The sequence below is a fragment of the Felis catus genome, chromosome C1 (genome assembly GCF_018350175.1).
Source record: "Felis catus isolate Fca126 chromosome C1, F.catus_Fca126_mat1.0, whole genome shotgun sequence".
Taxonomy (NCBI): domain Eukaryota; kingdom Metazoa; phylum Chordata; class Mammalia; order Carnivora; family Felidae; genus Felis; species Felis catus.
The window spans coordinates 145,175,419-145,200,848 of NC_058375.1; the positions used below are offsets into that span (position 1 = coordinate 145,175,419).

At 36.7% G+C, this 25,430-nt stretch overlaps 1 pseudogene; it reads right to left on the reverse strand.

The window, feature by feature from the left end:
• The window catches only part of LOC101089285, a 32,051-nt pseudogene extending 8,633 nt beyond the window's left edge, over nt 1–23,418 (reverse strand).
• Nucleotides 23,419–25,430: the final 2,012 nt, after the last annotated feature.

A 25,430-nucleotide genomic window follows, 5' to 3' on the forward strand; every position in this document is an offset into this window, starting at 1 on the left:
CATAGAAGGTACTTTAATTATTTGTTTGCCTATTTACATTTTGAGAATCTCCTTTGGGCTCGGGGATGAGACTGGATATTAATGGGGGAGGCTGATAGTCTCTTTCCTTGTTAAGCGGATTGATGATTCCATAGTCACACATTCTGTGAACCAGTTAATTCTGGGGAGGGCAACTAATATCTGACTAATATGATAGACTAAGGGATATCTACTTGCTTCTGGACTTTTGGAGTACCACCCTAGGCTCTGAGACGTGAACACATGGAACGCATTTGCTGTGGTAGAAGAAACAGTAAGTTTGTTTTATTATTGTTACATTGAGGTGGAGACAGACTGAGTATAAAGAGCATCAAAATCGGCCCCCACTCTTTATGGGGAGGTGGGGTGGTAAGAACTGCAACAGCTCAGGGATCAACTCGGAGTCCTGAGGCAGAAATGGGAGCACGGGTCATGTTGAGGAGCGGAGGACATCTGTTCCGAACAGGGGTCCTGCCGTGAGCATTGGTATTGGCACAGACAGTGCAGAGGGCCAGAATATAGGAATCTATTCAGAGCAATGCACCTTGAGGACACCCTGAAAATACAACTCGAAAGAGGACTCTTTCTGGAGGGGATTAATATCTGGCTAGCAGGCTTTGCAGGCTTATAATCTAATAGTGTGGTTATAAAAACTACATATGTTCTAATTTTGTTGTCACGGTTTCAGGGAAACAGTGGAAATGGGTTCTGCTCTTGTGAATTCAAATAATTCGTATGTTTAGGGCTTCTAATACTCAACCTCACAGACATTAACCTAAAAGTTATCAACCCAGGATGTATTCTTACTGAGTAACTCTACTAGGCCCATTCAGCTTTGGAAACTCTTAGAAAATTAATGGTGAAATTCTGTTGGAACATTTCTGCATTGCAGGCTTGGATAATTATAAGAGTCTATACCCACTAGTTTCAAATACAATTTCTTTTTCTGTATGCATGAAACTGCATTAATGTAAATATCCTGTATGTACTACATTACACTAATAAAAAATATTACAGTACACTAAAAAAAAGTTCACTGGTCACTGGAATTAATGTTCCCTCTGGAAAAGTCCAGAATTTTTCTCCCATTTTCCTTGTCCCAGGGAATCTTTCTACATGTCTCAATTAAAAATCCTAACCACAACGGTGACTTATTATTTTACTAGAACTAAAGTCAAAGTATTGCAAGACAGACATTACAGTTATAACTTCTGAGTAGGTCTTAACATGCTATTACACCCACAAAGTAACTGAGAATAGGAAATCCATTGCCAAGGGTATCAGAACTGGCATACTAAATTATAGATGTAGAATGTAAAAGAACATGGTTCCATCCTTTTTTTTAAACAGGTATAATTTAATTTTAATTTTGGCTCTTCCCCTGTCATATAAAGATCTCCATGCCTTAAAAGGGTAATGTCTCCCCGTAATTATAATTGGTACCTTTGAAATCACAAAACTGTAACAAAGAGCATCCTTCCAGAAACCCCTGGAGAATATAGGTTATCACTGGCCATGCAGGCGCAACTCCCACTCTCATCACAAAAACATGAATAACGACAAATGACCCGCTAATATGTAGCTGCTGTAACAATTTGTAGACACAGGTATTTTATTGACTTTTTTGATTTGAGAACCAGCCAGAAATCTTTACCCAAAATAAAGCACTTTCTTTCCAACTGCAGCTTGCCAAGGGCAATTGTCTGCAAGGTCCCTCTGCATTATATCTGAAATGTGGTTAAAACTTTATTTTATCCATACACATCCCATTTCCATTATTCATGCTATGTAAGTTTCTTGAATAGCAATCTTTTACACAGTAATAAAAAAAAATTGTTATGCCATGATCTTCTTTAACTCCTTACGCTATGTCATTAAATCTCATTTATTTAATACAACTTATTAGCAACTTGACATTCAAAGTAAGAAAGAATTTCGTTTTATATCCTGCTTACTACTGGGAGCAGATGTCATGTCAATCTTATGGATTTGATTCATTCATTACACATCTTAGATGATGTTTGTTCCTTATTGTCCTAATTTCAGTTTTATGAGGGAATACGAAGTTTCTACTAATATTTGAAACTGAAGGGAAAGAAATCTTAAGAATTCCAGATGTTGCCTGTGGGTCATACAAAGAGTTTCTTGGGGTGGGGGGCAGTGGCGCCTGGGTGGCTCAGTCAATTGAGCTTCCGACTTCAGCTTGGGTCATGATCTCCCAGTTCGTGAGTTCAAGCCCCACGACCGGCTCTGTGCTGACAGCTAAGAACCTGGAGCCTGCTTCAGATTCTGTGTCTCCCTCTCTCTCTGCCCCTCCCTTATTCGTGCTCTGTCTCTGTCTCTCTCAAAAATGAATAAACATAAAAAAATTAAAAAAAAAAGAGTTTCTTGGGCATTTGGAAACTGACAGCAACATTCAGCATCAATGTCAGAGATATAGTCAGATCCTTGGAGAAGAGGAAGATGCAAGGAATATGTGATACTCCTGGAATTTTATCCTATAGAACGCAGCTGTGATATCGGTAGAGTTTCCTTTCAAAATGAAGGAAAAAAAGCCAAAATATATCTGACTACTTCATATATACCACAAGTATTACTTGCTTTATTACAAGTATTAGTAACACTAGGCATCTTACTTACAATAAGTTATTTCACACTAGAAATAAAATTATGAATATTAGTGAACTTTGGAAAATTTGAGGAAAAGAAAAAGCCTCATTAACCTTAGAGTGGTGTGGGAAAGCCTCCAATGTTCCACTCCAATTTTCCTAGTCTGCTTCATCTCCACCATCACTGGAAAAGCAAACAGTGCACAACATCTAGGTCCCTGGTCCCTGTTATGCATCCACAGATTCACAGATGCAATGGTCTTTCCGGTCCCAGCCACCTCACATACCCTCAGTCCTAACATTGTTTTTCTGAAGATCTCTTTAGAGAGGGCGAGTAAGTGTAGTCCTTTGCTTCATTTTTTTTCGTTTTATAATTTATTAGGAAATAGTCTACCACCTGTTCCTTGTATAACTTCTTCAGAAAGAACTTCTCACATTGTATGGTAACTCTTCGTTGGGCTGTTCTTCTCATCAGGCTGAAAGAAGCTTTGATGCAAAGCTGGATCTTATTTGCTTATTTTTCTCCCATACCTCACATATTCCTGACACACAACAGACAATCAGTAATTATTTGTTGAATAAACAGAACCATACCACCATGCTTGCACAGGCTATGGACATAGAAACATATATGTATACTTTTTTACTTGTGACTGTCTTCAGAGCTAGCAGTTCAAACTGATGTTACTCAATTGATGGGGCTCAATCTGAAGAACGCTTGGTTTTGAGATGCTCCAGTATGTTACTAAGATCTGAGGGATTTATTTGATACTACATAGAAAGGGGATATTATGATGTTATCTGTGATTAAGAAATATTACTTCCCAACATCGTAAAGGCAAGAGATAAGGAGAGAGATTGGATTATTTATAGTGGTGTTAAACTATCACAAATGTACATATCAGAGAATTTGTGATCCTCGATGTTCTTCCTTTTTCTGATAACACATCACAGAACTAGGTGATGCTTCCAAAATATTTGTTCCTTTAGAAACCAGATGAAATGCCCTCACTTTTTTGTTTATTTTCATGGACCTTCAAATGTGAATCATAGTGTAATATCTGAAAGTCTGTATTTTAAGAAAATAGATTCCCAGTATAAGGTTTAAAATAAAACTAGAATGTTTTACAAGTACTAGAGAAGAAATAATATCAAATGGAATCAATATTTTTAAACTTGCTATCTTTTACCCAGAAAGCAGTAGAATTTTATATAGCTAAAACTTCACTTGAATGTGTTTTGGCATAATTTGATCAACTGTTATAAAACCAAAACCTATATGATTTCCAGAATTAAATATAAGAAAACTTTCATGCTTCAGTGTTCATTCACTTATAATATATTTACAGAAAAATAAAAACATACCTCTGAGTGTGACTGAGAAATTAATACCCAGCTCAGAATATAGCCAGAAAACAGATAAATGTATATATATTTTTAAAGCGATGATCAACAAAGAGAAGACTTGAATATAAAATTTGAAAATGCTCTCTTTTTCTGTAAAATTAATGTCTTTGTATTTTTTTGATAAGTAAAAATTTATTTTGCATAAATACTGACAGAAAAAAATAGAACAAGTAGGATATTTAAGTAAACCAATATAGTTTTCTGCTGTTGAAAACTGGGAAACACATATGAAATACTTCTATGATTAAAAGCAATCACTGAGTAATTAAATGAGATTAACCCCAAATCATCATCCCCTGTTTTCAATAGAAAGAACAGCCTTAAAAATGAAGGAGACACTGATAATGAAAGACTTGCCTTATGTCAAATTTAGGAGAGCCAACAGAATGAGATAATGCAGTCTTAAGTGTTGAATGAGGTAGCCTCGAAATGAAATGAAATCTGAAACGAAAAGGCACTCCCAATGGTATTAAAGCATTCAGATATGGGCATGATATGTTTATAAGCAATATCTTAGACCTAACATCAAAGATAAAATAGTTTTTAGAAAAAGCACAAAGGAAATTTGCATTACCAAAATAAGCATCCCACTGTATTTTATGACTACGCCTGGAGAAATGAGGAAAAGAGGGCACATGAAAGCAGCCGCAGAAGTCATGGAGACTGGAAGTTATATACCCCTGGGACTTTCCTTTTCAAGTCCGCACACAACAGAAGAAATCTTGTCTGCCGTGGATTCCACAGGGAGACTAGGTTTGCTGAAAAAGTTTGTGCTTCTTCTCTCTCCAGCTGTTGCTACGGCAGGGAAAAGTGAGAAACATACATAGACACAGAGATAAATACACGCTCTCCTGGAAATTGGGTGAGGACGGCCACCATGTTCTGCTGGGGTCAAGTAGTTCTGACTCCTCATCAATATGAAGGGACCTGGTTTTAGAATGTGGTTCGGAAGCTCTCCACCTCCCTTTGAGGTGGGTTTCATTTAAGTGCTGCAGCAAAACCAAAGCATTTGGAAATGAAGGTACGAGTCAAGAAAGGGAAGGAGCTAGGAACAATTAAATAGAGGAAAAATTAATAGGCTTTTCTTACTTTTATAGTTCAGAGCTATTTTGTTTTTGTGTAAAATAATAACAACCATAAAATGAACAAAATTACACTTAAAGACTGACCAGTGATTTTTTTTTTATATATAAAGATTTGAAATGCTCGTGTGGGGCTGCAGGGTATGGACCATCTAGGGAGAAATGTCAAAGTTCCAGCCCTCCTGACTGCTCCCCAGACACTAGGGGTTATTTGATGATTTAATCACTGAATAGGCTGAGCTAATAATCTTCACGCCATCAACCTGTCACTCTCCTCCTCAAAAACTCCCCTCATTTTCTAAAACAACCTCTCAACCCTCTTCATTTCATTGTGTTTTTTTTTTTAAATCCCACTACACTACAAAATCCTGAGAGTATAAGATATAGATCCGCTTTATATTCATAGGGTCTAACTAATGCCGTTACATTTTAAATAATTTAATAAAAATTACATTTCAAATAGCCTGATGTACCCTCACTGAATGGATATGTCTGATATAGACATTAGAATATTTAGATAGACCTCAGGTATTTTCTACAAATACCTTGCAATCTCAGGCTTCATTTGCTTCCTGGAATTTTTGTTCTGATCTGGGGTTACTTTACTAATGTTGTCATTTCATCTTCGCGTCATCACTGTCTCCAATATGAAAATTCTATTTATTTTTAATATCAAGTTTAATAATAATAAATAGCATTTAATGACTGTGCTGCATACCAGCCGTCTGGTGTAATTGTACGTAATTCCGAGTGCAGATATACTGTAAAAATGGAGTTTTGTTATTACAATCATGGTAATGATTCTTCTACAGCAATAGAGCTACATTTATCTGGGACAACAGGCTCATTTTTCTCAAACAGAATTACACTTCCCTATTCAAACAAATTTTAAATCAGACTTCTTGCCCCCAAATTCGAAAGTAAACTCATTTTACCCTCAGAGAAACAAAGTGCTACCTTTTGAAGTCAGTACACTTTGTATATTTTTCACATGAATAGCTGTAATATCAGGAATGTGTTGAACATGAAATATGCACAATTTTCCCTTGTCAACCACTTAAAATTCTCTAAAATAAAAACAGTTATTTCCTGGGTTTGGTGGTTTTATTTCCCTCTATAATTTCCATTTATTTGTGGGCAATTAACTTCAATGCCATTCTAACATTTGTTTTGTAAATGAATTTTGGGGGTGGGGGGTGGGAAATCACATGCCTGGTTTCTAGATTCCAAAGTTTTGCAGTATTTCAGAAATAGCATTCCAAGTACTACTCTAACCAAGGTTATTTACAACATCTTTACTATTAAATTTTTTTTAACGTTTATTTATTCTTGAGACAGAGAGAGACAGAGCATGAATGGGGGAGGGTCAGAGAGAGGGAGACACAGAATCTGAAACAGGCTCCTGGCTCTGAGCTGTCAGCACAGAGCCCGATGCGGGGCTTGAACTCACGGACTGTGAGATCATGACCTGAGCCGGAGTCAGCTGCTCAACCGACTGAGCCACCCAGGTGCCCCAACAACATCTTTACTATTAAAGGCAAAGGACACATTATACTTTTCCCATACTTGAACTTTTTAAAATGTGTTGCTACTTAGGCCTTCCTGAGTGCATGCATTTTAGCTTATGGGGAACTGCTACCCTAGATTTTCTCCTACATTTTTAGCCTGCTGTCTAGTCTCTTACCATAGTTCACCAGTATTCCATGATAGCACTTTTGTCTCTTTACATGCTCACCATGGTTAGCTTCATCAAGACCAGGTTTTCTGATTATTCAAATGCTTATGACTCCATCTGGCACTTATTTCAGAATGGAAAATTCACCATCAATGTGAACATCCAAGTTTATGGAACACAGTTCTCTATACTTGGTAGCACTTTTTAAGTCATTAGCCTTTGTATATAATAAAACTGGTAATTTAAATAAGTGGAAAATAAATTGTTCAATATATAGGACAATTAGCAATCTATTAAAATAAGTGTAGATTTCTATCTCAGGCCAAAGATTTAAAAGTTCCATATAGATTGAACATGAAAAATACAAGTTATGAGTGACTCATATAAAAAAGAAAGCTAAGGTAAGATTTCTTTCATGGAGAATGAAAGGAGGATGTTTATTTTTTAAAATCTCATCAACAACATCATTTACTTTTAGATCAATTGGTTTTCATTAGTAATTTTAAAGCTCTTACACAAATTTTAAATGATACCATTTACAGTACTGAAAATACTTGCAATTTTGAAAATATTAAGAGCATTCATTTATATGACACGCTTTTTTAACAGAATTATAAATTGTTTTATTTTGGTAAAATAGGGATCAATTATATGTTAGTTGAAAGACATATGTGATCACAACATATATACTAAATACACTTAAGAAATGTTTTTTTTTTAATTTTTTTTCAACGTTTATTTATTTTTGGGACAGAGAGAGACAGAGCATGAACGGGGGAGGGGCAGAGAGAGAGAGAGGGAGACACAGAATCGGAAACAGGCTCCAGGCTCCGAGCCATCAGCCCAGAGCCTGACGCGGGGCTCGAACTCACAGACCGCGAGATCGTGACCTGGCTGAAGTCGGACGCTTAACCGACTGCGCCACCCAGGCGCCCCAAGAAATGTTTTAATGAGCACCTGGGTGGCTCAGTTGGTCGAGCGTCTGACTCGTGGTTTCTGCTCAGGTCATGATCCCAAGCTTGTCGGGTCAAGCCCTGCTTCGGGCTCCACACCGAGCATGGAGCCTGCTTAAGATTCTCTCTCTCTTTCCCTCTGCCCCTCTCCCTCGCTCACAACTGTGTGTAAAATTAAAAAGAAATAATAATAAATAAATTATTAAAAAATAAATGCTCTAATATCATATATGTACTACAGCAAACCCCTTTTAAAGTGTTGCTCTCCTATAAATAAGTTAATTTAATAAACAATCATGCTCAAAAATCATGTGCAATGCATACTTTCCTATGGAGCACATTAATGGAAAGAAAATACTCTAATATTTTATAGCAGTAAAATGTTTTCAAACATTTTTGACCTTGAGAAACCTTTCTAGCAACAGAATTTTAAAAAGAAGATCAATAAAGAATACACATAAAAGGAGAATTGTTTTGGTTTGAGTGGGTTTAAGGGGTAGAGAGCCCAAAATACATAGTGATATGCAAAGCATGCCTGAGGAAGCTCTGAGCTCTATGGAATGCAGTTCTGTTTAATCATTTAATACCTCAAATTAATCATTTTCCAACACTATTCTAACAGACCATTAGTTACTTTTACATATCACAGTTACTTTTACATATGCTTGACCTTTTCTCTGTATTTCTATTTTCATTCATCAATATTAGATAAATCTTACTCGTCACTAAAAAGAATATACCATTTTAAGTAAGGGAATGGTGATAATTTTATTACTGCAAAATATGTACATGTAATAGGGAAATAAAAAAATAGGTATTTATTAGGTCATATGAGATGTAAGTGAATGAATTTAGAAATTCACTTCAACTGTACAGTATATAAAAATTAGAGCTATGCTTTAATTTTCTAAGCAGTGATTTGTAAAGAAAATTAGGACTAATTGCATGAAAACCAAGCCAAAGCAAAAATCAGCTATAATTCAATCTTTTTTTTTAATGTTTATTTATTTTTGATAGAGAGAGACAGAGCATGAGCAGGGGAGGGACAGAGAGAGAGGGAGACACAGAATCCAAAGCAGGTACCCGGCTCTGATCTGTCAGCACAGAGCCTGAGGTGGGGCTTGAGCTCACAGACCACGAGATCATGACCTAAGCCAAAGTAGGATGCTGAACCAATTGAGCCACCCAGATGCCCCCAATCTTATTTTTGTCATGGACGAACTTCCCTAGTTAAAAAGTGATTCCATAAGACTGCTGCTAAGATTTCTTCATGACACAAAGTGAAACTATGTAGCAATAGCTAACTTAGTCTGGATATCCAAATTGATTAGATTTTGCCTCAGTTTTTTTTTTTTTTTTTTTTTTTTTGGCTTAGTTGAAAGTTGCTAAATAGAAAACTTGAGTATACAAAGAAAGATAGAGAAATCTATTGTTTTCATGACCAACCCCACTATTTTAAAGACAGTGTATAATAGTTATACTATATTCACCAAAACTCTGTTACATATTTATGATTTACATACACAAGTATATGTTTTTATGTACATGTGAAAATATAGATTTCATATTTTATAATAAAAAGATTTCAAAATTTTTAAAGAGAAAATTAGTGGCCCAGCAATACAGATTAGCTTTGCTGCTGTTTAACTATAATAATTTTTGCCCTACTCCATTATCTGTACTTCTTAACTATAATGAGGAAGCATTCCCATCTTACTTGTAAGACATTTTTTTTAAATAGTATAAATTGCAGCTATTACCTTTAAAATTTAGACAGGAAGATGATGCATAAAAATCAATGTCCATTAAACTTATGTAAATCAATTGTTATCAAGAAAACTAAATGAGAACTTCAGAGATTCTGTGTTCTCCATCTAGATTAGCCTTGCTACACTAGAGCCACAAAGAAGCCATTCCTCTAACCAAGTCCTCTGTTTTTAAGGCCACATTCTTTTTGTATCTTAAAAGACTTTCCCCTTTTCCCTATCTCCTTGTGGCTAAGGAATGGGGAATGCTCCTTTTTTCGGTACTTTGTCACCTTTGAACCTAGATGACAGTCAATGAGTTTTGCTAGCTGTATGATTATCCGGTCAGCATGTTATCTAATTAAGAACTAGACATCATAAAACATCCACATAGCCAGATCTGTGCACATGAGGGAACACACACACACACACACACACACACACACACACTACTTAACATGCGTTAAAACTGCATCCAGATAAGCTATAGTTTAAATTTTGTTTTCATTTTTGGAGGTATGGACCATAGGTCAGTGACTTACCTCTTTTAACCCTGAGTTTTCAGAGCTAACAATATCTACCCATCAGAATTATTGCAAGGTTTAAAGATATCCATGTGATTTTTTTTGTCAATTTCTAAGTGCTATATGAAAATGTAAATTATAAAATATAAATGAGATGAAATCAGACATCTGTGTCCTAATTTTAAAAAATTCAATGCATGAAAAATCAAACATATAAAACATATACTAGCAACTAAGATTTTATATTTAAAAATATATTAAAAATATTTTCAAAGACAGCTCATAAAATGAGAAAGATAGGACAAGAATTTGTGTTTTGTTTTTTAAAATTTATTTTTACAGTTGCAAAAGTGACAACTCAAGAGATTAAATTGCTTACCAAAATTTACAGCATAGTAAGTTCAGGGGCTAAGGGGCTTAGGTGTTACTAGCATATCAGAACTTCCTTTTATTTCACAATGAGGATTGACATAAATATCTGTGTACAGAGTAATATTTAAATGAGTCAGAATAAGCGTGGAGTCTCTGTATAAGTATCGTACTTTCATTTTTATTTTATTTTATTTTTATTTTAGAGAGAGAGAAAGAGAGGGAGAGGGGTAGAGGAGGAGAGAGAGAGAGAGAGAGAGAGAGAGAGAGTCCCAAGCAGGCTCCATGCTCCAATGCAGGACTCTGTCCCACAATGCTGAGATCATGACTTGAGCCAAAATCAAAAGCCAGATGCTCAACCAACTGAGCCACCCAGACATCCTTTACATTCTTCTTCTAAACCCCACCCTCCCTAAAAAAAAAAAAAAAAAAAAAAAAAAAAAGGTAAAAAATTCCATATCCAGAGCCAGGGAAAGATGAAAGAGAGGCAATGGGTATACAGCAGAAAGCAAGGGAAAGATCCAGCAAAGGAAAGGTACACGGAATATAGTAGAAAAGAAAAAAGACACAAACTTAAGGATCGAATTAAAAATGGTAGAACAATAAGCTGAGGCTGGCTGAAAGCAGAGAAACATCAAGAGAAAGAGATAAAATACCAGAGGCACTTCCAACTTCTATTTCTTGATCATGTGGCAGAAGAAAATATTTGTGCTACCACTGCAGAAGCACATATTATTCAAAGCCTATAAAATTCAAAATTTAGGCAAGGCACAGGGTTTCTGAAGCAGGCACTACAGAGGCGTTTTTCTTCACTAGTGTCCTAAGTGCGCGGGCTTCAGATGCATGAAGGGCAGCCTCCTTCAAGCATCTGTTCAGAATGATTATATGGCTGAAACAAATGCAGGGACACAGCAGAAACGAGCCATAGTCCACACTCCAGGAAGCCCAGGATGTTCAGAGAACAGATCTTAAAAGCAAAATGCACATATTGAGTGTATGACACAGAGATGAAAGTCGGCCTCAAGTATGTGTGGTAATGTTGCCTGAAGATTTTAAAACTTTCATGCAGAAAGCATGGCACATTTCCTTTGCCGAGTGGAGATGCTGTCTACATAAGTGCATTCTTCCTTCTTCCAGAAATTGAAAATTTAGTGGCATCATTATCCCTGAAGATGTCAAATTTCTAAAAGAACTGAATCTAAGATTTGTTTTTCTTTCATCCTGTCTCTGCTTCATGCTTTAAGACTTTGGTCTTGCAAAAGAATCGCACGGGTCTGAATTGTATGAAAATCAGTCCTGGGTTCTGGAAGCACACTTTTGTTTTCAATAAATGCTTTAGGTGCTGGAATATGTTTGTATTTTCTTAATGTCATGCATTTAATGCTGTGTTAATGTTATGAGGAGGACATTTGAGAAATTTGGGATCAATTTGATTCAGCCTCAAAAGACCTGAGGAATTACACTCATTTTGGTGGAAAACAGCTTACGCTGAAGTTGCCAGAAGAAGCCGGATTTTCCCTGGGCATCAGGGCAAAACCTCACTTGTTGGAGATGAAAAGAATAATAAAATGGTTAGGGAAATATTTGGTTTATGATTCCTCTGATCTAACCTTAATGAATTTGATTTTTTTTTTTTACTTCTAAGATTCAAGGCAAATACATTATCATATCAGCCTTGCTGACTTTTTGAGATTTGGATCATCAAAAGGTACTCATATTATTCATATAAGGGATTCACATACAGGGCTGAGTTACTGAATGAGGTGTACTTAGGCTGTCCTTTGAGCTCACTGCATCACTTTCAGTGAATTGTACTGGATATGGCTTGTATATTTTGAATGGAAAATAGAATAGAAAGGAAACTTGATCTTGGAGTTAACTATTCAGACCCCTTTCAGGACCTTCCTGTGGAAAAAAGCTGAACTGTTGTCCTGGGATTCAGAAAACTCAGAGAAGCAATGGACAGATGGAGAGAGCCTCATGAAGATGATCCAGTAGTTCTACCTTTTCTTTTTCCCTGAAGAGGTTGACTGTTGGATTAATGGCTAAAACAAATAAGAGAAGAAAAAGCTATAAAACATTAGACACATTTATCACTAATGCTAATGTGTCAATGAAGAAACTTCCATTCCACTCTAATTAGAGGGAAATAGTAATAAGGAAGTTATTTCTGTTCATTCAAACGTCTTTCCTCACTCCCACATCTACTGGGCAGGAAGGGATTCCTAGTGGTGAACTTCAAGAAAGAACTTGAACATAATAGGTAGGAATCCTCTCTAATGCTCTGATCTCTAGTAACCCGCAGTAGGCATGTACCTGCTACTACACACACATATATACAGCCTACTGTATGTGTCTCTACACACACATATATACAGCCTACTGGGTGGTCCTCTCCTGGGTGGGAGCCTTCAGTTTAGGGATGCAAAAGTTTAATAAAGCTGATACATTATTCAACATTGGTCAGATTGCTTTATTTTTGAATTGTGCAGAGCCCACATAAGCAAATTGATGTGATGAATTTTTGCTCTCATACCTTATTGACAATGTAGTTCCTCCATTTTTAATGCGCAATACCCTTTATTCAACTTGCGGTTTTAGTTAGCTGCTAAGACTAATTCATATGGCCTCAGTTCTGCGGAAATGTTTTTGGAATGTCTGACAGAGCTGTTTGCTCCAATTTCCCTGATGACACAACCAAGAATGCATGATAAATAGCTCAAAGATGGTATTTATTTTTTTGTCCCATCCACACAGTATTAAAAAACTATTTATTCAACAGACCGATCACACCCCACTTTCACTTTCGATATCATACATAGCCTTCTCAAGTACACAGATCTATGGGAAATTTTTAATCAAATCATAAGAACAAAGCTTTGGAGCAAAAAAAATTATTCTGGTTTGATATCTTTGTTGTGCTTCCTCCAAAAATGTTGAGCCTGGTTTCTTCATCTCTACTAAAAGAATAATTCCCATTCAATTAGTTGTTTTTAGAAACACAAGGGATGATATATAAAGGTACACATAAATTTCCTGCCAAGTGGTAGACATTGACTAGAAATTAGCCATTATAAATCAGGATAAAAAGGACTTGCTTTTAAAGAGGGAGATATTTCCACCTTTTAAGATCAAATTACTATTTCTTTATTGAAAGATATATTTTTATTACATATTCCAAATAAATGGACAGTCTAGCTAAACTGCTGCATTTTAAAAATAACTTCTCACTTTCCCCCATTTACATCTAGGTGATTTCACAAATTAGGGTGTGGTGCCTGGAGGTTGTCAGCAATACCCAAGAAGAAAAATGCATTCATATTTGGTTATATGAAATTAATAGCAAATTATGAAGAAATATCAAGGCTATTCTTCCCCAAGCCATGCATTTAAAATTTCAGGATGATTTCCTAAAGAGTAAAGGAGAAAAGGTAATTTTACAGTCTCTACCATTTTTATAAATTTAATTGGTGCATAAATTTGTCCAAAGCTTTAAGGAAAATAATATAGAAAAGAATCAAATTTATGTCCCAGGCAGTTTAAGTAAAATTTGAATATTTAGTTTTACACGTGTCATTTTCTTTTATTGATTAATTGGGCATTCAATACAAATATTTCTGTTTTTATCATTCTACTTGTGAATAATTAATTTTTTTTACCAAGTAGTTGAACCAAAATTAAGCAACCACAATTTCCCTCATGTGTTACTAAACTTATTAGGTGTTTCTATTTTTCTAGGTCTTTAGACTGCCTTATATGCTTTAACTTAAACCTTTGTGGTATATTTGTGAGTGACTATCCACTCTGAATCCTGAATATATATTTAGTTTTTTTTTTTTAATTTTTTTTTCAACGTTTATTTATTTTTGGGACAGAGAGAGACAGAGCATGAACGGGGGAAGGGCAGAGAGAGAGGGAGACACAGAATCGGAAACAGGCTCCAGGCTCTGAGCCATCAGCCCAGAGCCCGACGCGAGGCTCGAACTCACAGACCGCGAGATCGTGACCTGGCTGAAGTCGGACGCTTAACCGACTGCGCCACCCAGGCGCCCCTATATTTAGTTTTTAAAACCATTACAATATACATTTTACGAATTATCCAACTCAAAGAATGAGGCTTTTCTGTATACAAATGGCAATCTCAGGCAAATATTTGTGCACAGCTCTTCACACTATGCAAGTGGTGAGAACAGAAAGCAGAACCCTCATACAAAAACTGCAGAGAAAGAAGGATATTTAAAAGACAGCTGACAGTCCCCTACCTAATTTTCATTGTACTGATAATAGATTTAATGACCCACAGTGTTACAGTTTAGGCATGTTGCCTTCTTTCGCTTTTCATTTATTATTCATCAATTCAACAAATATTTGCTAGCTGCATACCGTGGGAAGACACTGTGAGAGGAGCTGGAAACACACTATTAAGCAAAAATAGCCAGAGTCCCCCCTGGCTTTCATGGTGTTAAAGTCTTGGGGACACCGATGAATATGGCAGACTCAGTTTTTATACTCAAGGATCACACAGTCCTGTGGTTGATAGAGATGCAAGCAAATCATTAAAAGTCTATAATTAGCAGTTGTGAAAACAGCGTTGAAGAAGTATAGAGACATACAAACATATGACAGTAATGTTTCTTACAGAATGGGCTTCTTTGGGAAGGTGATCTGTGATTTGAGATGTGAAGGATGATAACCATTGTTAATTGGAATTGGGAGGTAGTCGGCCTTGAAGAGGAAAAAACAGTTTGTATAAAGGCACGGGGGAAAAAAGAAATCATAATGTTTGCTTGAAATTGTAATCAGAAGGTGCTGAGAAGACAGGAGCTTGATCCTGCGGCTCCATATAGAAGTTAACTTCATTAAGAAAGCACTGAAGAGGGGTGCCTGGGTGGCTCAGTCGGTTAAGCGGCGGACTTCGGCTCAGAGCATCAACTCGCGGCCCATGAGTTCGAGCCCCGCGTCAAGCTCTGTGCTGACAGCTCAGAGCCTGGAGCCTGTTTCAGATTCTGTGTCTCCCTCTCTCTGACCCTCCCCCGTTCATGCTCTGTCTCTCTCTGTCTCAAAAAAAAGTAAACTTTAAAAAAAAATTAAAAAAAAAAAGAAAGCACTGAAGAGTTTAAAGGGAGGAACTATATGATGCATTTTAACTTTTTTAAACAAAAGATTACTCTGTTGACACTGTGGAAAACAAATCGGGCTGCTGAAAGTTTAATACGAGTAATGGAGGGAACTGGAGTAAGGGATGTAGGTAATAGAGAGGCAAGATCACAATGTCTTAGAATTAATGGTGGTAATGGAGACAAAAATCATGCATACAAAGATATTTAGGAAAACAAGCTCACAGTTGCTAATTGATATAGCATGGCAAGGCTTGAAGTCTGAAATCACTTGTACTTTACCATATTCTAAAACAAGAAATTCACCAATGCTCAACTTTCTCTAGCCTTTCAGTTCTCACCTTCTGAACACCTCTACATAGCTTGGAGAACTAGCCGAAACAGTTTTACAGAATATGGAGTATGAATGGACTATTGCTTTCTTCATGGGCTAATCCAACAAAACTAGGATTTATCACTTCAGGAGTCACTTTTCCTACAGACAGATAGGGAACAGTAGATACAATGGAAGGTCACTAGTTCACGTCTGTCACAAGCCCAATGACTCATTCCTGCAGATAAACCTCATAGCAATAAACAGAATCCACAATTGCACACCAGCAAAATGATGGATGACCACATGTCATAGATTCAGAGAGTTACTAGTGAATAATAGTCCTTGCCACGGCCTACAAAGCTCGACTTTTTCTTATTTCTACCCATCTCCGTAAGCCCTGCTCCAACTCTGCTCAGCCTGCTCTTTGTGCTAATTCTTGTAGACATCAAGTGCCTAAGTTAGGACCCCTGTAACGGCTGCTCTCTCTGCTGAAAGTTTTCCTGCCACATCCTCCATTGCTTCTCTCCATTGCTTTATTCAAGTTTCTGCTCAATATCTGCCCTTCATGTCTCTGTTGATATGATCTTTAGTGGCTGCCATTACTCAATATCCCCCTAACTTACTTATTTTTTACCCATGGCATTAATTAGTACCTGATATTATTTTATATTTCAGAAATGTTACTTGCTTTGTGATAGACTGAATAATGCCATATTCCCACCCCCCCACAAAATGTCCATGTCGTAATCTCCAGAACCTATTACCTTACACCATAAAGGTGACTTTGAAGATATGATTAAATTAAGGATTTTGAGATGGCTGGGTTATCCAAGCACACCTAATGTAATCAAAAGGGTCTTATAAAATGGAGACAGGAGGATCAGAAGAGTAGAAGACATGATAGAGAACCAAGAAGCTGGAGTAACAAAAGGAAGTGGTCATAAACTAAGGAATGCAAACAGGATCCAAAAGCTTAGAAAAGGAAGAATGTAGATTATTCACTGAAGCCTCCAGAAAGAACACAGTTCTATCTTGGTTAAAGACTACTGACATCCAAAACTATAAAAGAATAAATGTGTGTGGTTTTAAGCCACTGAATCTGTGATAACTTGTTACAGAAGTCATAGAAAATTAACAGTTACTTTCTACCTCCTCTACCAGAATATAAACTTCAGAATATTAGGGACTTAATCTTGTTTACCACTACATGTTTATGTGTAGACACTGTGTGTTCAAGGTAGGAAATGAATAACCATTTCCAAAATAAATAAATTACACTGTGAATTAATATGTGGTAATCAATATACACACAGAAATACACACACATACGTGCACACCGCAAATACACACACTCATATGCCTGGAAAATACTGTATACTACTCATGATTAACTAAATATAATCTATACATGCATTTCAAAAACAACTGATTAAACCTCTTTTAGTTCCCACAAATATAAAAAGAATGCAAGTGAGGCAAGAAATGATAATTTAAGTGTAATAACCATACCCTAGTTCATAGATGAAGCATGTTAATTGAGGAGATGAACTTCTATATCAACATCTGGTGTCTCCTGTTGCAATGCAGTTGAAATGAAGGTCACATGGCTATTATAGCTTAGAGTGAATATTCTTTCTGGACATGAAAAAAGAAAGAAAGAAAACCTTCTTTGCAAGCCAGCTAGGTTTTCAGCTCTAGGTTTTTCAACAATAGTAAGGGATTGACTTTTGGGAGAAACAGTGAATAAACATAACTCAGCACTGAGCAAGAAAATACATTATCTCCTTACTACTGAATTTAAAGGCTGATTTTTCAGCCCTTCGGGTGAGCAGGATTACCACTGGAGCCAGCCAGGAGCTCAACAAACTCCACTGTAGGCCGCCCTGGCAGCCACCTACTGTGGTATCCTGGCAACCCTGGATGTTTCATTCAAGCCAGAGGCCTATAATAGTCCCACTTTGGACTTAAGAGTGATATTGTGATGCACAATTTGTTTAAAATTAAAATAAAAAGACCATAATCAAATGTAATTCAGATGCTTATATCAGTAAGTGGTTTTATCTCACTAGTTACACATTGTGGCTCCCTTTGTGCACTCGTTATATAAAGAGGACAATCTTCAGCTTCTTCCTTTGCCAAACAAATTCCTTACCTACACAGATGATGTGATTTCCTAGTCCTCCAATGTATTCAGCTATTAAAATAGAATAGCAAATGTTGGAAATTTACATAGAAGCGATCAGCAGTGTTCATTTTTAGAATAGCTAGGATTCCAAATAGGGATGCTGGGGAGCTGCAATCTGCCATTTTTATGTTTGAAAGAAAGGCCTATTCATTCAATGAGTAGAAATGAGAAATCACACAGCAATCATTTTCTTTAAATGCCGTGGTCAATATAAAGCTGTTATGTGCTTTATTTTATAGGAACACGCTCGTAAACAATTAAAATCCTTTTGCCTGTGTATTTAGTTATATTTTAAGCAAAGCTGGTGCAGGTAGAACTCAGAACATTTAAACACCGAAGATTTATCAAACTGCTATCTATCCAGACAGTATGCCAAGAAACCTGAATCATACTATAGTTAATAAGTGTTTTGAGAAACATAACATAACAACTGGGTCTTGAGCCTGATTTAGCATTTGGCTAAAACAAATTACTTACAATTCTAGTAACATTTGTATACCCAGTTCTATTTATCTCTTTAAATAAATATTGGATTTAAATTCCCATATAGTAAGTAGTTTTCCAAATTCACTTTAAATATACACTTAAGATGCCAACCATTTTGATTTTGTGTCTTTCTATTTGATTTTTCAGAAAGCCCTGGTGGTTTATAAATTAATTAAACACTTACCTTTTAGTAAATACACTTTAAGACATTTAACACAATTTATTAAATTAAGCATGCAGGTTGATAGGCATTCGATGTTATAGCTTATAGGCAACAATTTCTTAAATATTATACCAAAAGCAAAAAAATAGAAAAAAATAGAAAAAAAATACAGTTTAGCTATTTCTTAATAGATGAAATACAGATTTGTCACACGATTCAGCCAAATCCACACCTTAGGGATATCCCTAAGAGAGTTGAGAACATAGGTCCACACAGAAAACAAAATGTATTTTAACATTCATAGCACCATTAGTCACAATAGCCAAAAAGTGGGGAAAACCCAAACGCCCACCCACTGAGGAATGGAGAAACAAATGGTGTATCCACATGATGGTTATTATTTAGCTATAAAAAAGGAACGGACTACTAACACATGTTAGAACATGAATGAACCTTGGAAATTGTATGCTTGTTGAAGGAAGCCAGACAGAAAGACCATATATTATATGACTCTATTTATAAAATATTTAGAATATGCAAACATAGAGAGACAGGGAGTAGATTAAGGGTAGCCAAGGGTATAGGAAAAGGGGGAATTTGTACTGACTGGTAATAGGTCCAGGATTTCTTTTTGGACTGATGAAAATATTCTGCAATTGCACATGATGATAGTTGCACAGTTTTGTGAATATACTAAATACCACTGAATTTTACATTTTGAAGGCTGAATTTTACATGCAAATTCTAGTTAAATTTAAAATAAAAGAAATTGAGAAATTTCTAACTAAATCCTGAAAGAATCCATTTGTTATTTTACATTAAGCTCATAATTATGTCTATTAGCACAAAAGAGATAAAGCCAGTGGAATGCAACACTGAGCAAGTTTTTATTTTCCTTTAGAGATATGCCACATTACGTTTAGAAAGAGAAACTTTTGGAAGCAGATAAAATTTGTTTGGAACTATGGTTTGAGATCTAGGCAAGTCCGCCAACACTATTATATCTCAATTCCCTCACCTGTAAAATTAGAATCTATATTTTTTCAGAGTTATGGTTAGATATGGGAACAATACATCTAATGATCTTAACATAATGTGTAATACAGAAAAAGTGTAAAAATTAGTGGTTTTTATTATGATGATGATTACTTATTGTCTTAGTTTTGTATTATCTCAATATTTTAATGAATGCTTTTGACTGATTAAATCTTTCTTTAGTGGATTAAAATTCTACTATTTGATTTTAACCCTTATTCTGGATTAGTTATAACACAGTTGTTGAATGCTGAAGGTCAAGGAGGAATATGCCATGTTTCCACCTTCATTCTCACAAAATAAAAAGAAGTGCAATGAGAAGCAATAAAAAATGTTCTACTTCACATCTTAACAGAGATACTTCACACGAGTGAACAAAAGTGGTTTGCTGCTCAAGAGATTCTTTTGAAACACCCTATTAAAATCTCATCACACTGTGTCACATTTCTATCCATGAGTTTACAGAAGTACAAAATTAGGATAGGTATTGGTTTCCCCACATTAGGAGTAGGCATTTGGTACTCTGAAACAGCGACTGTAATGCTTATCTAAATGGTAATATCGATATTGTAGCTTCAATTTCTTACGACTAGGGACAGGTTTTTCTCAAATATTAATAATATGTTCCCCCAAACAGATTGGTCAATAGAGAACTTAAAGATCGCAATGATGACTTCTTATCAAATAGACTTGGTTGTACTGAGATTACATGCAAGCTAATGTAAGGTATCACTGACATTCTGTAGGCTTTCATATGACAATATGATGCAGTTTGTGCATATATGCAGTGTCTCAATAAGGAGATCATAGGAGCTAAAAGGTCCTTGTAGAGACTGTAGATATTGACAGATCTCTGAAACCATACACAAACCACATGGTTGGACGTGTTTTAGAGAGACAGTTTGTACTTTTAATCAAGCCATTAAAAAACTTGATGCAATCACTTTAATACCCATGTTAATGGCATGCACTTGCTGAGTCCACAACAAATATTCATAACTATTTACCTCCGTATCGGAAGCTCACAATGAACACTTGACAAAATTTAAGTATAGATTAAACTTTTCCTTATGTGACCTGCATTTTAATTTTTTAATGTTTATTTATTTTTGAGAGAGAGAGGGCAGGGGAGAGGCAGAGAGAGAGGGGGACAGAGGATCGGAAGCAGGCTCTACACTGACAGCAAAGAGCCCAGCCCTACACAGGGCTTAAGCTCACGAACTGGGAGATCATGACCTGAGCCCAAGTCGGACACTTAACTGACTGAGCCACGCAGGTGCCCCGCATTTTAATTTTTAAAGACAAATTATATTCAACAGATTTAATCAAAATGTGTAAAGAATATTAATATTGATCCTTAAATTGTCCATTTGGCAAATCAGATCTATTCATAAATAATATTAGTTTATTTGGTAAGTAAACTACTATAGTCATAATAAATGCACTCATAACATCAAGCAATATTTATAACTTTTTATAAAGTTATGACTTTTCAAATTTATACTCTGCTAAATGCAGTCTAATGTACATTCCCCTGAGGAATTGCTTTAAATGAAGCTGCGTTGCTAGAAATGTAAGCTTATTAACATCATCCATTTTCATTTTGAATTAAGCTACACTGACTGCATTTATTGAACGATTAACTCATTGCAACTCTGGAAATACCCTCTGTCTAATGGGAAAACACAATATAAAACAGATCAAAGGTTTGGAGATCTGGACAATCCTATACAAATAGAAAGACACCTCAGTGTCCCTTCCCTCAAAGATGCTGCACTGTTAATGAGGACGTGAAGAAGAGGGAACCCAAACTGTGGCCAAAAGCAGCAGATACTCCCCACTTGGATGTCAAGTGCAAATGCAGGCTGCTTTGTATTGCAGGGAATATCTGTCTCCCACAGACATCAGTGGCAAGTCAGATAAAAGATAAAACCACACTCTGAGGCACATTTGACACGTAAAGCTGGATGAATGTCGACAACAAGAGAAGAACTGGAGTGATGCTAACAAGATTCCAAATAGGCATCCTTGTTCATACCCCCTCCCCCCACAGCACCAGTTTGGCATCCATGTTCTCTCAAAAGTGCCTTGGGGCAGCTATGGGATCCATGTAAGAAATTATGAAACCATAGGGCCGTCCAGAAATGAGGAGGGCCATTTTAAGAAGACAGGCCTAAACCCAGGTAGCTGACTCACCCACTGAAGTCTCAACAGTAGACCCAGAAACAACTGCATAAACCCAGAGAACTTCACTAACCCCCTGTTTTAGATTGAATTCTGTCATCAGCACCTTACATAAAGGGACCCAGGGGAGACTTACCCACTGGTGTGTGGGTATGAGTATACAGACCTTGGTTATGGCTCTAGACCCTGAAGTACCTATAAACTGACTCCACCCCACTTGGCCACAATCTAGGTGCTCTTGGAGAACACTGACTTAGAGAACCACCCACGGATAAGAGAGCCTTTTTGGGAGTCCAGGATTCCAAGGAAGCAGTTCTACCATATTCCTGGAGCAGAAAAACCAAAATTAGATATATTGGAGAAGACAAGAGAAACAGTTGGACTTCATCTACATTATTTTACCTCCAAGGTAGTACAGCTCAGTGCCAGCGAACCCTTCTCAGCCCATGATTCCTCCCACAGGGGACAGTGAGAGCATGTGAATGAGTGTGTGAGAGTGTGCTGTTTCACTGCTGTGCATGACACTACCAAAGAGACCCATTTCTCTTTTACCTCATCCAGAATACTGATTCATGAGCACAGCAGTCAAGGCTCAGAGCACAGCAGATTAAAGGGAAGCAGATCCCGCTAACTGCATCAAGAACTCCATAGAGGGCCCTGTCCTCAATTCACTGTCGATACCCACCCCAGTGGCCCACAGACACCCCCAGCACTGCATGCACCTCACTTACTCTCTCTATCCCTCCCTATGAGCAGTTTCCTTTGCACTCTCCCAATGGTGGCAAGAGCAAGATTTTGCAGACAGCTAGTGAGCATATGCAGAAAGCTGGCCTGAATCTGCGGGCCTGGAGGAGAATGCCATTGTGAAAGTAAAAGAGGTTGTCAGCCCATGGCCCGGCTGTGCTTAAAATAGCCAGTTCTATCTGTAAGATGTTTTATGCAAGCCTCACAAATAAACACAAAGCAAACCCCTAAAGTGGATACACAAAAAATAAAGAGAAGGAAATCAAAGCTGCTGCTTCAGCCAGATTTGTTTACTAGAAATGATTGTATGCACTTTCATGCTCTCAGACGTTCTTTATAAGCCAATTATTTCTGTTTTCCACTTCTCTGATTGATCTCTTCACTTATACATAACTGACTCTTGACCTCTGTTATTGAATTCACTATTCATGAATGCTATTGTCTTTTGAACAAATAAAACAGCTAAAACTATGTTTGCAACTTACTATTTATAATTTCTGTCAAAATTGGTCCTTTAGAAACAATTATATTAACATAAGAACAAAGTGACATATTTCTACAAGCACAGTTTGAAACTACGACACACTGGCAAGTGAAGTCATGGATTCAGAGAGCTCACCATAAATTTAAAGAGAAATCAATATATCTCAGAAACCATAGTATACACTCTGAAATCCTTGGCTTTAGGTATTCTCTAACTAAAACATATTGGTGCAATTTATGTCTTGGGGATGATTGCCCAGAATCTGCAGCTACGGTACCTTTTGTTCCTCAGTCCAAGGAGCTGGCATTCCTCCTTCATTCATCGAGTTATCCACTCAATACACACTAATTGATCATTTACTGCAAACCAGACATCATGCTTGGCCAAAGATAAACATTCGATGAAGACTTGCACTCTAGATTTGCGAAGTTCAAAACTCTCTAGGATGACAGACAAGTGAACATATGGCTTTATAAAACACTGTTTAAGTGCTCTGACGGAAGGGAGCTCGGGATGAATGGTTCACCAGGAAGTATATAAAATTTCATATGCGATGTACTGCCATGGACATCTCTTGTCACGGAGGGATGCCTGCGGCTGTTTATTGAGTGGAAAAATATAGGTTGGAAAATAGCATTAGAGAGGAAAGGAATGGAATGGGGAGCGATCGTTTCATGGCTACAGGGTTTCAGTTTGCAACTTTTTGGTGGATGGTTTCAGATGAAAACATGCTGGCGACGGATGGTGGTGATGGTTGTACAGTGGTGTGAATCTACTTAATGCCCCTGGGCCTACAGGCCTAAATGTGATTAAAATGGTACATTTGAGGTTATATATATTTTACCAAATAAAAAATGAAAAATAATAATAATTAGTGTTTTCTAAAAAAGAGAAGAGGAAGTAAATATACTTGTTCTGCAATATTGTAAGGTGAACTTTCCTACAAAGTTTCACATTTTTGATGAACTAAGACTTGGAAGAACCAGGCAGAGAAATAGATTTCAAGGGACTAACAGGCGTCAGGAAATAGTATAATTAATTATTCATTCTCCCGAAGTATAAATTCTGAAAATTAAATAAAAATGTTTTCATGACATATTTCGAGTTGCTGAATCCTTCGATGTGAAGCTACCTTCCATTTCAAGGAACGTTTTTCAATGATTTATCAGGAAGTCCTTGGAGACATTACAGTTTCTTCAAGCTCAGATGACTGAGAGACATAGTCACAACCTCGGATTTGGCCATTTAAACACTTGTAAAATTAAACATTAGCAGTTTTAATCCAAACTTTAGAAAGTATGAAGCTAGATATGTGGAGAGCATATGTAAAGAAAGATATCAAGTGATAACATTGAAATGGTTACTGCTGTTTTGTCAATCACCAACAGAATTTTGACCCTGTCTTTCTCCTTCTATGAAGGATAGTCTGCATCATTTAAATAGGGAAAAGTTCATAGCCATAGACATAGCCATCATATGTAAGCAGTTCTTTTGTAATGACAGTTATTAACAAACAAGAAATTACTGCAACGTGGTTTTATCATTTAACTTTGGTTCATTTTTATTCTGACCAAGTCAGTTTTAAGATCTTGGTAGATATCTGTGGGACTCTTAGTTTGGAGGCCTATCAATTACAACATAGAAAAATATTAAAAATTCAACATCTTCTTTTACACATTTCTTTAAAAAATAAATTTAAAACAGAATGGTGATTTTTGAAAATCACTGGTTATAAATAATTTGTTCAATTTCTGTTTGGCTGTGATTTCTTGGTAATTAGTGCACATCTTTGGAAAAAGCCAATGCTAGGGCTGAAGGAAAGAACCCAGGGAAGAAGAAACTTGAAGGTGGAGTCCCCTCCCCTTGGTTGGAGTTCAAACTTAACTGGAGATGGTTGGTTACAGGTCACTGTACGGTTAACAGCGTGAGAGCTGGTGCACTGTCACAAAAGCAGAAAGCAACCATCCAGGAAATAGTACTTGCCCAAAGGGAGGTGATCATTAAGCCAGGCAGAAGCCCACTGCCCCGGGACCTCGCATTGTAGGTATGTGGCTACGGGAAAGTACAAGCAAATGTTTTCACATTTGTATTGCTGAGGAACAGTCCTGTGGCCAGAACCAAGGGAAGCCCCTCTTGCAATATCCCTCCAGACCCTTCCTGAGAAGGCTTAACATCATGCTCACTGTGAAAGAGAAATGTTTTACAGAATTCTGTCATTATTACAGAACAGGTATTGAAGAGTGAATTTGGAGCTGAGAGGCAATACACTGATAGCTGTCAGAATTTTTTAAAGTATTTTGGGAGCAATCTTATGTGCTTTCATCATTTCTCAGG